The sequence below is a fragment of the Toxotes jaculatrix genome, chromosome 18, assembly GCF_017976425.1.
Source record: "Toxotes jaculatrix isolate fToxJac2 chromosome 18, fToxJac2.pri, whole genome shotgun sequence".
NCBI lineage: Eukaryota > Metazoa > Chordata > Actinopteri > Toxotidae > Toxotes > Toxotes jaculatrix.
In genome coordinates this window covers 21,986,827-22,001,650 of record NC_054411.1, presented here as the reverse complement: position 1 = coordinate 22,001,650, position 14,824 = coordinate 21,986,827, and the positions used below count along the sequence as shown (strand labels likewise).

The window sequence follows — 14,824 nt, the reverse complement described above, 5'->3', positions numbered from 1 at the left end:
TCTCACCGCAGGGTCTGCAGTTGTTTCCCTCACCTCCAGAAGTGCCTCCCTGACTTGCCCAGCCTGATACCTTACTGCTTCAACACTTTTTATCCTGCTTTCCCATCTGGTCTCAGCCCATGATTTCAGAGTGATTTTCACATATTTCAGGAGGACATCCCACCTATGGGTGGAGGCTGAGAAGAGCCTGAATAATTTTGTTAAATGCCCAAAGTAGTTAAGGGCATCTGGTGACGTTTTTGCAGCATCAGCTACTACCAGATTTAAAGTGTGGGCACTACATGGGACAAAAAGAGCTCTTGAGTTCAGCTGAAGCAACTTTGCCTGAACACCTTTATTTTTTTCCTTCATGTTGGCCCCGTTGTCATAGGACTGGCCTCTGCAGTCCTCAAATGGGCTGTTAAGTTCCTCTAGCCTTTTTAGGATTAGAGATGACAAGTGTTGTCCTGTTGACTGCTCTGCAACAAGAAAGCCCAAGAAAGGCTCTTTAACTTGAGGTACGTCTTCTTGTTAAAAGGGAGTTTTCCTTGCCACTGTCGCCTTAACCCTGTGAGACCTGAACTATGAAAGAATGGTCAGAAAATTCTAATTTTTCAAATATGAACTCTTTATTTGTCCCTTTGACAAAATGTAAAAAAAAAAAATTAAAAAAAAAAAATTCTAAGTATATTTTTTGTTTGTATCACACATGTCAAAACATTTAGAAAAGTGAGGAGTGTCTACCAGGAGTCAGTATACGAGCATAAGAGTTCATCTAAAAGGGTTAAATGCAAAGTTTATGCTTGATGGTGATGCAATGAGTCCCAGAAATGTGGGTATCATATATGATACGTACGGGCTCACAGGGTTAAGTGCTTGCTCTGGGGTCAGGCTCTGGGTCTCTGTAAAGCGCTTTGAGACAATTTTGATTGTGGAAGGCGCTATATAAATAAAATTGAATTGAATTGAATTGAATTGTGACACTATCCTGACTATGACAGAGAGCTGTTCCTTATAACTCAGATCAGAGGTGCAATCCAAAATGATGGAGAAATATTTGGATATTTTGATCTCTTTCACAATGTGTTCTATTAATTTAGAACTGATGGAGTCTATCAGTTAATTTTGGATTGTTTTGCCAAGATAATGTACGTGACTGCCAGCTCCACTTTCCACCCTACTGACAAGCTGCTTCATCACTGGATCAAAGTTGGCCATAAGCTCCACCTCTTTCAGAAAATTTCCATTGTCTGGTTTATTTAATGTGTCTGTAGAACCCCTAGGAGCCATGTTTCTTTCAGCTAAAGACTGAATTATTGCCACCAATCGATGTAGAACATCACACCACCTTTTTCTCTCTGCCTCAGCAAGAGCCATCTCTTGTCTATTTTGAGTCTTTTCGCAGTACGGACTTCTAAGTCCTTCCATCTTGTCATGTGAGCATTATGCTCCTGGCTATCCTCATGGACCTTGAGCAAGTGACTTTAGTCCTTCCCTAGTTAGCTTGTACTCTCTTTTAGAAAAAAGTTTGCAGCAGAAGCAGTGCAAGCTATCATCTTTTTTAGAGTACATAAGCCAACTTTTTTGACTTTTTCTCCATTGACTAAGACTCTGTTAAAAGTCATGTTGGCACCTTCGTCCGTCCTTTTGTTTAGGGAATGTGAAGGTGTTTCCAATTTGAAATGGACCACTGTGAACCAACTCTGTTCTTACCTTATCAGTTAGAGGAGATGGCCAGTCCGCCAGGTCTATTGGAGCAGCAGAAGGTCTGCTTGATGCTGCTATATCAATGCTGGATTGTGTTGCTGAGGTGGAGGCAACAGGAGGAGGAGTGCCTGATGCTGCTGCATCACTGCTGGATTGGGTTGCAGAGGTGGAGGTGGCAGGAAGAGTGCTTGACGCTGCTGCATCACTGCTGGATTGGGTTGCAGAGGTGGTCAGAGACAGCTTTTTCAGCTAAAATCCCATTATAGTGGGGATACCCTCCCCCTGCTGCTCAAGGGCCTGCTGTTCAGACCAGTTATGTCCACATATAACAAGCACCTTACTAGTCATTTAGAACCTAAAAGCTAATTTAGGAAAGGATGCAAAAATTTAGTGACACAGTTATATGTGTAAAAAACCTATTCAATACATTGCTATGGGTCTATTAAAAAAACTGTTAACTTTCCCTTGTTTTCACCATCAGAACAATACCAAAACCTTGTGTTCACACAGAAGTCCATCATTTGTTTGCACCCAATTAACTCAACAGGTTAATTAGGCGGGAACAGTTGACCTGGACTAATCAGATATCAGCATGGTTTGTGAACAGTTTACTGTAAATCAGGCTTCCGGTTCTCTTACAACAGGTTATCTGTCTGGTTAATACAACTACTTCATTTTCTACTAACTGTATTTGAAGTACTGCAGGATAAAAGTAATAACTGCTTGTCAACATTGTAGATGAGAGATTGCTCATTACCGAAATGGCATGTGGCAGCTGACTAACGCACACAAATAACAGACTGAGAGGCGAAGCCAGATAACATGAGCGCTTGTTTGTCTCATTGAAGCTGCAGCACATCACAGAAATACAGCTGATCTACACCAAGACAGGGTGCTCTGTGATTTTTAACAGCAACCACATTTCACAAAGTCCAACAGTTATAGTAGAGAGGTTACAACCGTGCATAATGATATTTTATTAGTATATAGGTTTATGAGTATTTCAGTATTTCTGGTTTTGTTCTTTGAATTATAAACAAACCCCTCCACAGACTGTGTGGTCTATGGAGGTCACTCTGCCAATTCAATATTATTACTCTCAATTGTGAAAACACTTCTTAATTACATGAGACAGCATACTTAATTTACCCAATAGGAAGGTACCGGCTAAGTGCTCTGAGGTTAGGGAGAGTGTCTATCGCTTGACCAATGAGATTTGAAAAGGTGCAGTAAGGAGGAATAAGGTGCTTTTGGGATATTAGGTCAAAATGGCACACAATGTAAACATGCTGTTTGCAAAGACGTAATGTATCATATACTGTTTAACCTTTTCTGTAAGTTAAACCTACAGTGTAAACTAATTGGAGGAAGAGGCCCATTTTGGGAATGTTGTGGAATTAGTGGGAGGGTGAAGGGTGTGGTTGGGTGGGGCTTATCTAGCCGTCCCTCGCAGTGACCCGCGGCTCAGCCAGTGAGCTGTGGATGATGCTGCTGATGGACTCCACCCCCTCTACCTACCAAGGTACGGTGGTCGCCCTCGATGACATGGACTGACACCTTACCATCACATACCTGACAGAAAACACAGACAGGGCTTATTCAGCGTTTAAGTAGAGAGGAATTCAAAGATTTTGTTTGTCACATACAGTAGTGTACAGTAGTGTTCACCAAAGTACGTGTATGTGGGCTGGCATATTGAAGGGGATGTGCTGAAGGCTAATGTGCAATAATAACAAGCACAATAGGGCTAAAAATAAAAAATAAAGATAGAAGATCAGCACACGTAGCAATGGTGAGAGAACAAATCCAGCAGTAAATGTATTTTCTTTTGGAAAAAAAGCGTAAGAAATACCTTGACACTAAAAGACTCTACAATTTGACAATCAGTAAAGCATAAAACACTGTTTGTATCTTAACCAAGTTACACACAACTATGTTGACGAAAAAGACTTTTTTTCCTTCTGGACATCTGACGGTCTCTGATGATATCTGATGATATATGAATTCATAAAAGGAGCTAAACTTAAAATAGTTTGGCAAAATAATCTTAACCAGTTCTTTCCAGAGCTTTGAACAACATCTCATGATTTTCATCAGCAAATTTGCTGCTTTTGGTCTGCTCCATGCATACTGTAGGTCACATGAAAATTCAGCAAACTCCATTCACTGACTAAGACAGTGACCTGCAGTTAAAAGCTCCGGAAAAAAAGCTAATAAGGGGAACTTGAGTTAAGATTAGTTTGTCAAACTACCATTTCACAGCCTTCACACTTTTGAAAAGCCTTGCCTGTGCACTTGTATACTTTACTTCACTGAGCTTGATGTCAGTTCCCAGGTCTTGTTTGTACTCGCTGCTGGTTTTGGCCCACAGCAGTGTCATGTTGCCATGGTATTTTGTGGCGGGCACATAGCCATCAGCAGCCTTTAGTTTGTAGTAGAAGGTGGTGGCAACAAAGTGCAGCGAGTCTCGGCTAATGTTCTTGTGGCTGGAGGTGATTACGTCCACCGCCACGTTGACATGGGCCTCCAGGTCTGATAGCGGGAGAAGAGTCTCCAGAAGCTGCAGAGTAAGAGGAAGGAGCCAGAGGCAATTTGGATGAAGGACGTTACAGGAATTTATACAGTGATATAATATTTATATAGTGATGGTAAAGACCACAGAACAGGATATAAACAAGGACAGATGGCTGGCCTCACTCCCATCTACCTGGATGACTCTTCTCTTCTTCTGTGGGGAGTTTGCATGTTCTCCCTGTGCCTGCGTGGGTTCTCTCCAGGTACTGCTTCCTCCCACAATCCCAAAAACATGCGTGGGAAAGGTTAATTGGCCACTCTAAATTGACCGTAGGTGTGAGTGTGTGCGTGTGTGGTTGTCTGTCTTTGTGTCAGCCCTGTGATTGACTGGCGGCTAGTCCAGGGTGTACCCTGTATCTCGCCCATAGTCAGCTGGGATAGGCACCAGCTCCCCCGCGACCCTGACGGATTAAGCGGTAGAAAATGAATGAATGAATGAATCTTTATTTTGCCATTATAGTCTTGAACTGTTGTACATTCAAACCCAAAAACAATTGAAATGCCTAGCTTTTGATGTTTTACATGATACCTATTACACTGATAAAGCACCTAGAGGTGTTTAAAGCAGATCAAACTTGAGTGACTGTGTGTGTGTGTGTGCACCTGTTGGAGACTGTTTACCTTGTTGTACTCGATGCCGGTGAACTGCTGGATGAAGGCGCACAGGGCTTCGGTTTCAGCTTCAGACTCGTTCCCTGGTGTCAGCTTGGCTCTGTAGCTCTGGAAACCAAACACTGAGTTGACTGAGTGAACTTGACATCCTCATCAACCTACAGTCACTTAAAATCTCATCATTAAATGCACATATTCACCTTTTAATTTCTTCTGTGTTGAAGAAGCTGTGTGAGGAGGGGAAAGAGGAGGGGGGCCCTGGGTACAGTTCACCTCTGGGTCTCCAGACAAGCAGTGAAGAACAGATGAGAGGAGGCAAGAAAAAGCAAAAGCGGCTGAAGAAAAAGAACTTGGAGGGATTGTCACAAAGAAGAGAAGGGCTCAAGGTTTTAAGAAGTGTCAGAGGAAAGGTTTAATTAATTGTTCACAGGCACAAGCATGTTTTTCATTGTTCATTTAAAAAAAAGAAATTTAAAAGTTTTCATATGAAAATGTATAGTTTTTGTCTTCATTCATTCATTACGGTCAGTTTATTTGAAAACATAGATTTCAAAATGGAACAAAACAGAAAAGGTGGGGGAGATGTGGACCAGTGGTTTTGCCAAACAAAACAAAAAAAGTTACAATAAAACCAGGCCTAGGTTACTGACTACCTGAGAAAACAAAGGAAACAAAAGACCTGGCTGAGCTAGCTAAAAAAGATAAAGAAAACAAAATACAGGGGGTTGGCACCAACCAATAACCATAGTGTGTTTATACAAAAATTCCTGCGTGCTGCTAAATGTACAGGGTCCCCCAAACTCACCTGTCCACAAACACCCACCACACTTACTCTACTGCCTGATGCCACCAAATAGCCTCTTATGTACCCTGGGAATACAATTAAGCTTAAGCATGTCAAATAGGACATAAAGTATTATGTAATCAGCTGCATTTTTTTGTTGAGTTCATTGTATTCTTCAGGTAATATAACTTTAGTGGTAGCAGGCACTAAAATGAACAAGAATATGAAGAAAACAAGGGTGGTCTAATAATTTTTTCCATGACTGTATGTATGCACAATTATTGGACAACTATTAGTGTGCAGAATTATTATGCAACCAAACGAAAAAAAAAGTGAGAATAACAACAGCAAATTCACGAAACGCCACCAAAACGCCACAGAGGTCATGCCCTTTAACTTAGAGAAAAGCCCGTTATAACTTTTGATCTTCATGGTCTTTAGGTGAGGTCCACCAGATATGGAGTGGATCATGTGAAATGCCTAGCACGAGTTCCACCAGATATGAAGTGGATCATGTGAAATGCCTAGCACGAGTTCGTCCACATACCAATGGTGGAAAGCATTGAAATTTGGCCGCCAAAGATAAAATGGCTGACTTCCTGTTGGGTTGAGGTCATGGTGTCAAGAGACGTTTTTGTGCGTCCGGAAGTGTTCTTTATGTGTACCAATTTTCATTTTCATACTCCAAAAAACCCATATGGAGAGGGATATTTTAAATCTTCAAGGGGGCGCCGTTGAGCCATTTTGCCCCGCCCACTTACTAAAACTACATCAGAGTCTAGGGCCAGTCCCCAAGAATGTGTGTATGAATTTTTATGATCATAGGAGGTAGTTAAGGTCATTAAAAGTCCAAACGTAATTTCACGGCGAGGGATCGACAGTTGCCGCGCCGCCACACAGATGCCATTGCACGCAGCTTCACTGCCTTTATAATGTAGCTTCACCAAGTAGTTGGGAAGGTTGTAGAGCAGAAACAAAGCCGATGGTGTCAACTATTAATGAGCAGTACACTTCAGAGTAAAAACAGGTCATTTCCTGTTACCAGCAGGGGGCGCCACGAGTAAGGCGGGAGTTTGACATATGGAGGTGTTCATGGCAGAGCCCTCATAATGCTCATAAAGTTTGAAGATGTTTGGATAAAGTATGTGGACGTGAGAGCCATTCAAAATGTCATGGCAAATTCACGAAACGCCACCAAACTTTGGCGAGCCACAGAGACCACGCCCTTTAACTTAGAGAAAAGCCTGTTATAACTTTTGATCATCATGGTCTTGAGGTGAGGTCCACCAAATATGAAGTCGATCGGGCGAAATGCCTAGCACGAGTTCGTCCGTATACCAATGGTGTAATTCACCATTGGTATACGGCAAATTCCAACCACAATGGCGGACTTCCTGTTGGGTTGAGGTCATGGTGTCAGAGACTTTTTGGTGTGTCTCGATATGATCAACATGTGTACCAATTTTCATACACTTATGACAAACTAAGCCCAAAGCGAGGGGGGTTTTTAAATTTTCTAGGGGGTGCTGCGGAGCCATTTTGCCCACATCACATTTTTCACCAGACCTGATGAGTGTGCAAAATTTCAGGAGTTTTTGAGCATGGGAAGGAGTTGAAAAATGCAGTTGTTTGGGAGGACAAGTAATAATAATAAACATTAGAATTACAATAGGGCCTTCGCACCACTTGGTGCTCGGGCCCTAATAATAATAATAAACATTAGAAAAACAATAGGACCTTCGCACCACTCGGTGCTCGGGCCCTAATAATAATGATAAGAATCATTCCAATACCAATAGGGCCTCGCACAAGTTTCGTGCTCGGGCCCTAATAAACATTAAAAAAACAATATAATAATAATAACAATAACAATAATAATAATAACAATTCTTTCAGATACAATAGGGCTTCGCACGAATTTCGTGCTCGGGCCCTAATAATTCCTTCAGATACAATAGGGCCTTCGCATCACTCGGTGCTCGGGCCCTAATAATAAACATTAGAATTATAATAGGGCCTTTGCACCACTCGGTGCTCGGGCCCTGATAATAATCATTAGAATTACAATAGGGCCTTCGCACCACTCGGTGCTCGGGCCCTAATAAACATTAGAATTACAATAGGGCCTTCGCATCACTCGGTGCTCGGGCCCTAATAATAAACATTAGAATTATAATAGGGCCTTTGCACCACTCGGTGCTCGGGCCCTAATAATAAACATTAGAATTACAATAGGGTCTTCGCACCACTCGGTGCTCGGGCCCTAATTATACTGTTATTCCCTAGCGTGCTCGTAGTGGGCCTATACTGAGTTTTCATAGCCAGCTAAAATTCTTTTCATATCAACTCTCCACAGAATAAGCTACTGTTGTCATAGGCAGATTTCAATATGAAGAAGTTAAACTAAACAAAAAGAATACAGTAAAATATAGGTAATTAAGTTTACTGTAATAAACTATATTAAGAAATAAAGGCAAATATAATGAGTCTAATACACTGGCATGAGGCATTTAATCACAATTGAACTCAATAGCATGTGCAATCATATGGAAATACAATATCAACAAATTTGTACAAATTACCAAAAAGGATCAACTATGTGAAGATAATGATAATTAACAATAAACTTATTGATAATACCTCTCAAAGGTTTGCAAACAAAAGGATTACTACAGTTGTTCTTCAATGCTTTACACACTGCTGAGGAGGAAGGACTTCCTAACTAATGCTCCTACCTAGAAAATAAATTAACCAAATGCATACAATACCAGGACCCGCCACTAGATGGCATAAATTAAATTCACAACAGTTTCAACACAGTAATCATGTACAATGAGGAGCCAGTCTGAGGAAGCTGTAAAGTGAAACATGTTGCTTGTGGTTTTGAAAAAATGTATGACTATTAATAAGTGAAAACAATCTAGACGTCCCTTGCGTGTACTGGAATTTCGACTATATGCTTTCTGCAATTTTCCTGCTCCAGCACAGCACCCTGCCAGCTGAGCACAAGATTAACATCTATTGATTAACTCCTAATATAGTGGTTTAGATAATTGGCATAAGCTGTTGACTTGTTTCCAATGTGATCATCTGACCACAGCTAAAAGCACGGGAATGAGGACAAAAATAAAACATAAGTAGTAGAAAACCATTTACTTAAGTATGACCATCACCTTTCCATAACCTTGACCAAGTACTTTTAGTTTCCTTAACTAAACCAAACATTGACTGCAGGGGTAGCACATCAGTAATGGTCATGTGGGTCATTTTTGAAGGCACTGACAAACAACCTGTTTTGTCCTTTGGATATAAAGAATTGTTGACCATGGAATTGTGCCACCTTCTCCAAGCCACATTTTCTTGCTGCCGCTGTTTGCCTTGAAATTCAGTGTACTGAATGCAGCATGTTTAAACAAGTTATAAATTGTGTAGACAAATGCAGAGTTTAATCCTAATGTTACAACAACACCCTAGGAAAAAAAGCTCCTGTACCTCAAACCACAGAACAACTGCATGAACTCCATTCTGCTGGGTGTGACAGATTCTCCTTCCATGCTACTGCACACAGCAATTACCTCAGCTCAAAAGTGAAAACAGACGGCCTCATGCTCCAACCACTCAGACATTAAAAGAATGGAGAGGTGGCAAAGTATTCTGTAATTATTTATTACTTAATTAAAATATTTCCATTATGATTCACTCATTGTAGGAAACAAACATTTGATTTCTCCATTTTCTGATCATCATCAGTTCTAGGTTGTTCAAACTTTATCATCTATGGAGAGAAATCTTCCCTTCTGGAGAGAGTAGTGAAACAAACCTGGTAGATTATAATTTTAAAATGACAGAAAAACACTGAACAAACAACTTCAAGACTTTAAGTCTTAAGTTTATTTTTATATATTTTATGTGTTTTTGTCATCTTGATGCTACAAGAATTATACAAATGTAAACAAGCTAGCTGAAAGATAATATTTTTTAAAAAATCAAATCTATCACAATTAAAAAAAATCAACATCAAACATCAAAGAAAACAAAAAACGTTTTGGCAGATATATTTGTATTTCAGATGCATAACCATTGTTCTTTTCTGTAGAATTCCCTCCAAACATTATTTGTAACCCACAGAAGTAAATCCACAAATGCATATCATGATCCACAAATATTTCTCTATCCATATTACAGTGTAACCTGGGCTCATTGTCCTTACACTCAATTTTGCAGGACACCTATGGGAGGGCAGTGGCCATCCACACAAACCTTTGATGTAATCTTAAGAAACACACTATGAAAGCTAGGCCAAGATGCCAGATTGCTTTTCCACTTAGTCTAGGATTATAATATGATCTGTGACCCCCTAACCCCCTAACCCAAAGCCACACTGAGATACAATCAATGGGAGCATACAATGTAAATGTATGTAATGTTGTTTTGTTTTTGTTTTGTACGTAAATAAGTGTGAATTGTTCTGTGTAATTGATGTTTGTATTGTGATCAAGTTGTGGGCCTTGAGCCTGTAATAAAGTTTATATTAATGTAAAAATCATCATCATTCATAAGAAACATAAATGACAGTATTTTGGCCTTTAAGGAGATAAAGTGCATTCATGGGGTCAATAAATGATAAATTTCCAGTAGCAGAGTTGCAGTATGGTATCCAGTGGCTGTGGAATAGGTAAAATGTTTAGGCATTCTGTGTTTCTATATGTGTGCTTGTGTGCATGTGCATTCCCAACATAATACGCTAGGTGGTGCTGTTTATGACTGAATATGAGTTTTCTTATCAAGCCTCCAGCCTCCTCTCTGTCATCATTATTCCACCTCTCTTCTCTTTTCTCCTCCTGTCTTCCTACACACACACACACACACACACACACACACACATTGTATGGCTTCCTCCCTTATCATTGCCTTCCACCTGGGCAGAAAACAACCAGGGGGCTTCATGAAACACTTGTTCCCTCCTGTGTTTGTTTGCTCTCTCGTCCCCACGGAGGCATCTGTCTGCAGCTTTGTTTTCTCTCTTGCTCTCTTGCTCGCTTCACTCTAGTCTTCCATCACTCTCTTTTCTCCCTCCATTCCAGGTTGCAGTCTTTCTCCTTTCACTTTTCCCTTCCTTTTAATATTTCTCTTCTCTGTTTACAAGGATCTCCATCCCTTATCCCACTTCCCTTCTTTCCTTCCTTTCCCCAGTCACTTCAATCCGAACCCCTCCTTCCCTGCTTCATGTCTCCCATCAGTCCACCTAGTTTCCCTACTTTACATCCACCCATTTTCCCTTTGAGCCTTCCTTGCTTCCTCCCTTTCTTTCCATTGAATCACATTCTTTTTCATCACTCCTTCTCTTACGCCCTCCTCTCCTATCACTTTTCCCTGAGGTTGGAGCTCCATGGAGAGCCATTTTTCAGAGAGAAACCACCTTTTTGGCTCAACTGATTTACTAAAATGCTTTTCAGCATCCTTGAGATAACTGTTCAAGTACAACGGGAAAGAAAAAAGAGGATGACAAAAGAAAAAAGAGATGAGGAACAAGGCCTCAGTCATCATCTGACTGTTGAATCTCACAGACGAAACCATAGCAACATGGCAGATGACATGGGCATCTGTTTTTTTCTCTTCCTCGCTGAGACAGAAAATAATCCTTTCAGATTTGTTTATGTCCCTACAGACACAAGTTTGTGATTATGCCTTTTCTGTTGCATGTCAGCAGAAAGAATACTGGGTTGCTTAACAGACCACAGATTCAATGAAAATCTGTATTTGGTCATTTCTTTTATAAATTCCAGTTTCATTCCAGTTTTCAGTCAACTCACCTGTACATTGATGACAAATGGAGCTCTGACAAAAATTGTTTTGGTCCAGCATTTCTTAACTTCAAAACCAAAAAGGCAGTATATTCAAATTGTTAAACTACATATCTTCCTACTTAAAAACTCCAATACCCTGTTTCACAACAACTGTCTCTTTTCAGGTTTAGCAAATTGTGCGAGAGTACTGCAATGAAAGCTCATAATCTTTAAAGCTTTTTGCCAAAAGAGCAGCTGCAATAAATAACTATAAAAATATACAAAATAATGTAATTAATAATCAGATTAATATTAATAGATTCAGATTAATATTTTCATGTATATGAGGTCAAGAATGAAGTATACACAGTAAACATGAGTCTGTGATTTTTAGAGTTCTGAATTATACAGCTTGATAGTGTTAGGGTTAGTTAAGTTGTCTAGGTCTGGACCCAAAAACAGACAAAGAGAGATTTAGCGGCAAAGAAAAGGGGCAGTTTATTCTGACAGTGCCAACTAAATCAAACAAAAGAAGGGGAAGGCTGAGGACAGGAGGGATTCCGGGACGGCGAGGCGGAGACGGATGAAACGGAGAGGTGGTGACGCTGGATGGGGGGAAACCGGAGGAGTCTGCAGGAGAGAAATCCAAGAGCGAAACAAGTTAAGGCAATTTGATAGCTAATAACTAGGAGCACAGAGTACTAGTCACCACGTGAGATGACGGAACAATCTGGCGAGGGTTGACAGACAAGCCGAGCCTCTTATACGCTTGCTGGGAAGGTAGATTGCCCACAGGTGAACGGAATCACCTTGATGAGGATGAGGGAGGATCCACACACCCACACAGAGCACACACACACACAGGAAGACAGCAAGCAACCCCAGAGGCAGCAAAGCTGCCTCATGACAGATAGTTACTGGCAGGAATGATTTCCTGTGTCTCTCTGTTGAGCAGCGTGGTACAATTGCTGAACGAGCTTCTGTGACGGATCAGCACATGGTGGAGAGAGTGTGAAGGAGAGTTTAATATTGTCCTAACTTTGGACAACATTCTCCTCTCCAACATTGTATTCAGTGAGTCCAGTTCCTCTCCCACAACATGGCTGGCCTTCCTGATGATCCTGTTGAGTCTGTTAGTGTCCTTTCACCTTCAGACTGCTGCCCCAGCAGACAACAGCATACAGGATGGCACTGGCCACCACAGACTCACAGAACATCTGCAGCATCATCCGGCAGATGTTAAAGGACCTTAGCCGTCTCAGAAAACAGAGACGGCTCTGGCCCTTTTTTGTACACACTGTCCACGTTTTTGGACCAGTCCAGTTGGTGATCAAGGTACACCCCTAGCTACCTGTACTCCTCCACCATGTCCACATTGACCCCTTGAATGTTGACAGGGGTCACTGTAGCCTTGGTCCTCCTCAAGTTCACCACCAGTTCCTTTGTCTTCGTCACATTGAGCAGCAGGTGGTTTATCTTGCTCCATGTGGCAAAGTTGTCCACAACCGTCCTGTACTCACTCTCAGCACCACCTGAAATACATCCAACTATTGCAGAGTCATCAGAAAATTTCTGAAAGTGGCAGGTCTCTGTGCAGTAGCTGAAGTCTGTGGTGTTGAGAGTAAAGAGGAAAGGAGAGAGGATGGTCCCCTGCGGAGCCCCGGTGTTGCTGACCACGCTGTCAGACGTACAGCACTGCAAGCACACGTACTGTGGTCTGCCAGTCAGGTAGTCCACAATCCAGGACACCGGTGTGGCATCTACTTGCATCGCCGTCAGCTTCTCACCCAGCAGAGTAGGCCTGATGGTGTCAAACGCACTGGAGAAATCAAAAAACATGATTCTCACAGTGCTGGCCGGCTTGTCCAGGTGGGTGTAGACTCTGTTGAGCAGGTAGATGATGGCGTCGTCCACTCTCCATGGGGGGGTCCATAAATGGTTGGACCATAGGCCGGAGCTGCTCCAGGATGAGTCTCTCCAGAGTTTTCATGATGTGTGACGTTAATGCAACAGGCCTGTAATCCTTGAGGTTGCTAGGATGCGGTATCTTCGGTACAGGGACAAGGCATGGCGTCTTCCACAACATGGGGACCCTCTGAAGACTGAGACTCATGTTGAAGACATAATGAAGTACTCCACATAGCTGGGAGGCACAGGTCTTTAGGGCCCTTGGGCTCACGCCATCCGGACCAGCTGACTTGCCTGCATGGAGTCTGTTCAGCTGTCTTCTCACCTGGTCAGCAGTGAAGCTCAGTGTGGGGGAGTCAGGTAGGGGAGGGGTGTAGGTGCTTCTCTGGTGAGTGCAGTCAGGGGATTCAGAGGAGGAGGTTCGAGTGAGGTCTTCATTTGGAGATGAGGGAGAGCAAGAAGAGGAGAGGGGAGGGAGAGAAAGTGGAGTTGGTGGTTGCCTTTGTACCGCAGAAGAGTCTGTTTGGGGATGAGCTGGGTTCACTCTGTCAAATCTGTTAACAGGTTCAGCTCATTAGCCCCTCTGTCCATCTCCTCACAGTCTTTGAAGTTGCAGGCAGACTCTTGACAAGAGGCACATAGCCGGGGGTGAGGTGAACCAGGTTGTGATCTGACCTTCCCAGCGGGGGGAGGGGGCAAGAGCTGTAAGCATCTTTTACATTAGCATACAGCAGGTCTATTGTTCTTCCTTCCCTGGTAGGACAGTTCTCATACTGTGTGAAAGTGGGAAGTGTGGAGTCCAAATTAACATGGTTGAAGTCACCCGAGATAGCAATGAATGCCCTCGGGTGTTGAGTATTTAACCGGGCTATTGCAGAGTGAATGACGTCACACGCAGTGATTGGGTTTGCAGAGGGGGGAACATAAACTGCCACCATGATCACATGAGAAAACTCCCTGGGCAGATAGCACACAGTTCAATATCCGGGCCACAGATTTGCTCCTTCACGGTGATGTGAGCGGGGTTACACCACCGATTATCAGTTCAACCTCTGAGATTAGCACATCATTGGTGGGAACCAAAATAACGAGGCAGACAACCTGAAACTGATTATGGGAGGCAGTTATAGTGGCTCTGAGGAGGACATGTAAATTGATTAACTGTATTATCCTAAAGGCATTACCTCATGATGGTGCTGAAGGAGCAGGATATTGCCTGACCTCCCAATAGGATACTGACTCAATAAGAGCAGTTATAGAAAACGTAGAGAATGTTTAGAATGATCTTGAAGTTATGTGAAGACATATATATTTTGACTTTCAGATTATCTCGAGAGACTCCAGGTTAAGTGGATTAATCTTGGCTTAAAACATTCTAAGTGATATTTAGTGAATGTCATCATCTCCATTTATAGACACTTTGCCTGTGGACTCATGAAAATCTAAATTCCTTGAGATGCCATCCTTCAGCGCC

General features: G+C 42.1%; 1 pseudogene; it reads right to left on the bottom strand.

Annotated features, from left to right (window-relative positions):
* Positions 1–3,122: 3,122 nt before the first annotated feature.
* LOC121198976 lies at positions 3,123–7,013 on the bottom strand (annotated as a pseudogene).
* Positions 7,014–14,824: the final 7,811 nt, after the last annotated feature.